This window comes from Mytilus galloprovincialis, chromosome 10 (genome assembly GCF_965363235.1).
Source record: "Mytilus galloprovincialis chromosome 10, xbMytGall1.hap1.1, whole genome shotgun sequence".
NCBI lineage: Eukaryota > Metazoa > Mollusca > Bivalvia > Mytilida > Mytilidae > Mytilus > Mytilus galloprovincialis.
In genome coordinates, this window is record NC_134847.1 from 65,218,675 (window position 1) to 65,226,363 (window position 7,689).

Genomic DNA, 7,689 nt, shown 5'->3' on the forward strand with positions numbered 1-7,689 from the left:
TACAGGTCACAGTACGGCATTCAACAATGAATAAAGCCCACACCACACAGTCAGCTAAAAAAGGCCCCAAAATGACAATGCAAAAAGTTATCAAAGGTACCAGGATTATAATTTAATACGCCAGACAAAGTAATTCAAACGAGAAAACTAATTATTTGTGTATTTGGGCGTTTTTCAATAAAAACGTACTTTCTTGTCCTAGCCACTTTAAAAAAAATGTGTTTGATCTTTGCAAGTAATTTTTTGTGCAGTCAGTACATTGAATTAGATATAACATTTTTAAGCAAAGGAACAGTTTATTTTTTAGAGGGATTGATAAGATATTGATTCCTGAATGGTCCAAAACGACCAAAATTGCATGTCCCTAGACCGCCTGTTCAACATTCCATCTCTAAAATATCGTAAAAACATGTAGAAATAAATATTAATTTTACTTAATATAAGTTCTTTAATAATTCAAAAGTATGTTTAGAGCCAACATATTTTAATAAACAGCTTTTAACATAGAATTTTTTATTTCAGAAGGTGTGTCCCTAACACAATGTCCACTACGAAACGAAGTCATTAAAACTTTCTAATAAACAGTTTTATAAAATCAATATAATTTTTTGTTTGCAAGAGATATAAACATTAGGGTCTTACAAAAGAAGTGATGCTTTTATAACGGCAATTAAATTGTTGGTAAGAAAAATTAAGCACATCAAATGGACCAGAGTGATACCGTATTTTTGTAAATGTCCATTACGAAACGGGTCAAATCTCCTTCAGTAACTGGTTTTAAAATTATGAAAAAAATATCAGTGTACAGCTTAATAATGCTTTGATGAATTCAGTCAGTCTTGTTACTATTGCAATATAGGGGTTGTGAGAAAAAAATAAAACATGTGAATACGTCCCCTACGAAACAAGTTTGGGAGAAAAACGTTTCGTAGTGGACACTACCACTACCATGCAGTCTTTTTTTACTCTTTTTTCAATTATATTCGTGCAAAGCAAATAACAAAGGTTAGTTTCATATAATTTTTATTATGTTTTTATTAACATAGAATAGGGTTGATGTCAACTACGAAACTTTTTGTCCACTACGAAACGATTTTGTCAACTACGAAACGCATCAAAATGTCCACTACATAACATGAGTTGTACCTTCATATGTGAAGTACTGTCTAACCTTTATCGATAAAAAATGGTTCTCTAATTCAGAAAAAAAATGAGATTTTTCTAGTATATAAAGTAAACAAACTGGAATGTCTATAGGAAACATTTAAAATTGCAAAAATATGTGTGTTTAGAAGCAGTTTCGTAGGGGACAAAAGTCCCCTACGAAACAATACACAAATTATGAAAATAATTACATTTTAAAGAGTATTTAAGATTGCACTTTTTGTCTACAAACAGGTCTATAATAGAGGTATTCAAAATAACTCTTGAAAATAAATTTTAGACTAGTTGATTTTCCATTTTTTTTTAGGTCTGAAAGGAACGCTTTTATTGAAAAACGCCCATTTATGTGGCTATTTTGTAGGTACTTAACTTTATATAGAGCTCTGTAACTGTCTTGGTTCGTTCACATCTTTGACTTTCAAATATTCGGTTATGAGCTTTCCTGTTCAGTGTTAACCCAGAAGAGCGCTTGAGACGTATGGAAATAATAACTTGTTGTTTTAATCTTTTTTACTTGACTATCCTTTACACTTTGCATCACCACTTTAAACTATTCGTATATATTTTACATTAACATTCGTTCTGTTGAAATATTCATATGAATCTTAATGTGCAATTCTGAGCAAGTGTCTTTACAGGAACTCTAGCAACGCAAATGGAGCTCAGCAAAATATGGTTTCGGATCAAACAAAAATGTTCCTACTGTCATAATTTCTCTTTCCAACTTTTATACATAACCTTCTATTAACACTATTTGTTCCTGAGGTTACTGAGGATTTTCTTGTCCCAGGAATAGATTACCTTAGCCGTATTTGGCACAACTTTTTGGAATTTTGGATCCTCTGTGCTCTTCAACTTTGTATTGTTTGGCTTTATAACTATTTTGATATGAGCGTCACTGATGAGTCTTATGTAGACGAAACGCGCGTCTGGCGTACTAAATTATAATCCTAGTACTTTTGATAACTGTTACTATTTACTGCACCTTTTATGCAAACCCTTCATTCAAAAGGACGTAGTTATTGACCTTCAATTGACATATAAATGTCTTGCTTCCTATTCAATGATAAACTATTTTATTCGAGCACCAACCAGACGAAACACACTTCTGGCGTTAAAAATTATGAGCTTGGTAAAGATGATGTTTTTTAGACATTAGACAGTTAGAGTGCTTAACATTTTTTAATCATAAAAGGGAAAAGAAACAACTTTCAATTTCTTTGAATGGTTCTTTTCTACAAATGTATATCTAAAACGGAACAGTATTAACATACAGTTCAAGGACATGTTAAAACTGTTGCAGCAATAAGATTGTAAAAATAATAAGAATTAGAGTTAAAATTTTCTCAATTGAGTTAATTATGAAGCTGAAACATATTCTACATAGCGGATGAATTCAGCTGTATGTAACAGTTTAGTGATATCGAAATAAGAATAGTTTAACATATAAACCAACGGTGATGGTCAGTTATAAAAAAATAAAACATTGTAATGTCTACTATTCTAGAATACTTAATATAAGAGGAACTTTTGTAACAAGTGAATTGCGTCAAACTATATTTTTTTTCAAGAAAGACCAATAGAAAATATAACCAATAATTTATAAAACTTGTAACGCTTTTTACTTAGCATTAGTACAATCAAGTAAGATATCCACGTGACTTCAATATTTGTCATTGCTATGTATAGAATAGAATCATAACAGTATTTATTTATTCCTTGACCTTCGGTAAATGATGTCTTAGTGATCTACAGAATATTACAAAATCAAATATTGACGTGACAAGTGCTTTCATGTAAAAAAAAAGTCATATAATCAAGAACATCATATATTGAGTTTTTATAGATCTTCTTATCAAGGTAAGTAATAGATTAAAAAACTTTATAAATTCAATCCGCTTTATCTAATTTTAGAATTAGACTTTAAAGACATTGATTATATACCTAGATCAAATCTGTCCTGTGCTTTAACCAATACGTACATTAAGTCATTGCACAACATATTGAAATATTTGTTTTCAATATGAACTTGCATGTTAGGTAAATTACCTAACATCTATGCAAATAAGTTGAAAGTTTTTCTTGCACATAACATTCTATACTCTATTCAGATATACGTGTATCGAGAATTATATCTTCTTTTTTTTGGTGAGTGCACCCATTACTTTTCTTTTTTTTTTAAATAAATGAACAAGTAAATGATCAAAACTCAAAAAATATTTATGATAGTTTAAGGATGTGATTTAGTATTAGCTTGACTGATTACGTATGCTATTACACTATTATATCATTCGTTAATCTATTGAAATGTCAAAAGATCTTTATAGTTAAAAATGTGACAGATTATCCTTTTTTTAATAATTAATATGTCGTTCATAAGTGTTAATATTTATATATGCACTGAGATTTCTTGATAAAGGTGTATCAAGAAAAGCGCTTCGGCTGGATACAATTTATTAAATGTATTTTTTTTTTGCTTTACTTGGTCGATACCGCTACGGGTGGACTATAAGTTGTGATGTTATCACCAGGTGAGATGTCCGAGATTCATTAAATACCCAATGTCTTTTCATTAAAGTTGTGTTTATGCATATTTATGATTAAATTAAGGAGTTAAAAAAATACCCAGTGTCCTTATATTAATTTATAAATAATTAGAAACCAAGATTCTCTCTTATAAAAATATGAAATAAGACAAATTTAGCTATTTTTTTTTATCCCTTTTGGTCATAAAGCTCTTATCATGTTTCGATTCTTATCATCCTGGGCTTTAAAATAGTTTGTTGTGAGAGCGGTCCTGATGATCATGGTGTTCCAGAAAAACGCTTCTAAGCATACAATAACATTAACGGTACCAATTTTCCTGCACCAGATGCGCATTTCGACAGTACATGTTTCTTCAGTGATGCTCGTGGCCAAAATATTTGAAATCCAAAGCTTATATAAAAGATGACGAGTTATAATCCAAAAGATTCAAAAAGTATAGCCAAATCCGTGAAAGGAATCAGAGCTTTGCATGAGGGAGATACATTCCTTAATTTATAATAATTTCTAACATTTTGTAACAGCAAATTTTAATAACACAAAATTTGTAAACTGTTAATTTTACTATAATTGAAAAATGGATAAGTACCACTGCTAGGGAAATATATGTCACCGAGACTTTCATCATTTATAACTAGCAGTAACCCTTCAGAAATTTATCTATTATGCAGAAGTTAAGGTTCAAACTCACTCTGACAAAACGGACCTCAGATAGAATGCTTATTATTTCTATGTCTTCTTTGGTTATTCAGCTCTTCAAGTATAATTCCTGTATGTTCATGTTTTTTCATGTAGTTCTATGCGTTTCCAATTCAAGTAATTCTGACGCATAAAATTTTTAAAGTATAATTTGCAATTTGTAATTCGATTCAATTAAGAATTCTGATTGAATAATTATCAAAGGTACCAGGATAATAATTTTATACGCCAGACGCGCGTTTTGTCTACATAAGACTCATCAATGATGCTCAGATCAAAATTGTTATAAAACCAAGTTGAAGAGCATTGGGAATCCAAAATTCCAATAAGTTGTGCCAAATACGGCTTAGGTAATCTATGCCTGAAATAAGAAAATCCTTAGTTTTTCGAAAAATTTAAAGCTTTGTAAACAGGAAATTTAAAAAAAAAAATGACCATATAATTGATATTCATGTCAACACCGAAGTGCTGACTACTGGGCTGGTGATACATATCTAATCATAGTTAACCAGCACATACACAATAACACTCCTCAAATCATTGTCCGTCATAAAGATTCTTGTTCACCGTTTTATTTTTTTATACTTCAGAAAACAAGATTGATAACGTATCCCAATGGCAGACGTAGGCGTTTTACCAGATGAAATCTTGGTGTACATCTTTCAATTCATGCTCCAGTCAGATATTATTTCTGTTATGAGAAATGTTTGCCGTCGTTGGAAAATGCTCTCCTTCTCGCCAACATTATGGAGGCGACTGTGTATGGTTGATCTAGGAGGAGATAATCAGAAAATTATGTGGTCAGACGAAAACATGCAAACAGTCAAGTCATTTGTGAAAAATCTTTATATAAGTTTATTTTCCAATCAAGGTGGCGAGTGTTTGAATAAATTGATAAAACATGATTTCAGTGAGCTGAAGGAATTAACTTTAAGAGATTCACATTTCGGAAATAGTAAATTTATAGAAATTTTAGAATTTCTTGCAAGTCGAAATACAAATCTATCTTGCCTGTCTGTAAAATTTGGTGCATGTGAGCATTTAGAAAAATACTTTGATATCATATCAAATATCCAATTACGTACACTAGAAATTAATCATGGTGGTTCTGCTTTAGGATTGAGGCAAAAGTGCAAACAATGTTCAGAAGAAAAATGGGAACATTGCTTGGTCCAGTTGTGTTGTGCGAAAGGCATAGATTTGCGTAATTTGTCTTTAGGTGTGAACCGTGTGAATGACGAAACTGTGTCTTCTATATTAAAACATTGTAGCAATTTAACAACATTAGAACTCGATAAAACGAATACTACCTATAGTTGTTTTATGGATATCCAACAGAATATCAATTTGAGGAATATAAGCCTGTTTAATATAAATATTAATGACGATACTTTAATTGGCATAGCTCAGTTTGCACCATTTCTCATCTCCTTCTCGGTAGAAGGTAATCTAGACTCTATTTCAACAAGAGGAATACAGAAAATATCAGAAAGCTGTAGATACCTTGAAAAGTTGTCTTTCAGAAACGACCATGACCATGCACCCAAACTTACAGATTCAAATCTATTTACCATAGCTTCAAATTGTAAATCTCTTAAATACATACAATTTCAGTCTTTAAAACATATAACAGATGCTGGTCTTCAAGCTGTTTTTGAAAATTGTAGCAACTTACAAACTATCATAGTAAATGATTGTTTTAACATTACAGACAAATCACTTATAAATATTGGAAAAAATTGCAAACGACTGAAACGTCTCGAATTCAGTGGACATTTAACCGGATATAACAAAATGACAAACGCTGGATTCCAGCATATACTTTGTAATTTGAAATATCTTGATGACTTAACGTTTGCGTCTTTGAAAAATTTAAAACATGTTCGATTATATCCTGCTACAATGTCTATTTGCGATGAACCAGCAAATCTATCAAACAAGAATGCGAGATCATTGGCAGATACTAAAGACCATGGAAATATTAAGATATCTGACTTGGAGTTTAATATCTACCAACACCAGGAGTCTAATCACACTCGTAGATTACATGACCATTGCCACCTTAAAAGTTTAAGCCTAGCAAGGTGTGATTCTTTAGATGATGAGTCCATTTTACAAATATTGAACTACTGTCCGGATCTTCATCGCCTAGATTTATTCAACTGTGTTGGATTAACTCTTAACATTAAGGATAGCATTTTTGATCTTTGTGAATTTATTCCAGAGATAAAAATAGATGGTATAATTTGTCGAAGAAAATGAATTACTTGATTATTAAAATATTTTTTTCGTCTTCCTGTTCAATTCTTTCATATCAATATCAGTTATGCCACAAAAGAGAAAGAAACTATTTGTCTTTTAAAACCTGTAAAACAAAGAAACCCAACAAAAAGATTAACATCTTTATAAAACTCAAAATTGGTCACTACAAACCCTTATATAATCCGCGGAAACTCAGGTACTGTAGATCCACCATTTTCTACATAAGAAAATGCCTGCACCAAGTCAGGAATATTAGGTTTTTTTCCCCATTGGTTTGATGTGTTTGAGCCTATGATTTTGCCATTTGATAAAGGACTTTCCGTTTTGAATTTTTCTTTCGTTGGTATATTTGGTTTTGTTTTTTTATGTGCAATAAAAAGCCAGTTATCTATATGAATAGACAAAAAAGTTGGCATAGCCACGAAATCAAATATCAACGATTTTTTTTTCACTCAATCTACATATCCTTTAATAATTTTGTATGTCCATTGCTGTGCTGACTTCAGTAGTTGATGTTGTGTGTCTGTCTTATGTCGTTCATGTTGGTTGGTGTTTGTTTCAAGTGGTAGATGTTGGGTGTCTGCCTTATTATAACTTTAAATAACATGAGAAAAGTCTGACCGAAAAGACAAGTAATATTCTACAAAATACAACGTAGAAAACAAAAGACTGAGCATCAAGAACCAAACCAAAAACTCGGGAAATCTTGATGCTCCGGAATGGTAAACATATCTTTCTCTACACGCAGCACCTGTTCTGTTGGTCATGTAACGATACATTTTGTAATATTTAATTCTGTATGTACATTCTCCATAACAGTTAGATATACAAATTCCTTTTTTTAATGAACAGTTTGTCTGGACCAACATAAGAACAATGCTAAATAAGAAATTCATAACCAGTTTTTATTCACAACACAAATATACAAAATGCAAAACGGGTATGTACAATAAATAAAAAGCAAAATAAAGACATTCAATTTAGTACGTGCTGTATTTCATATAAATTTATTCAATCTTT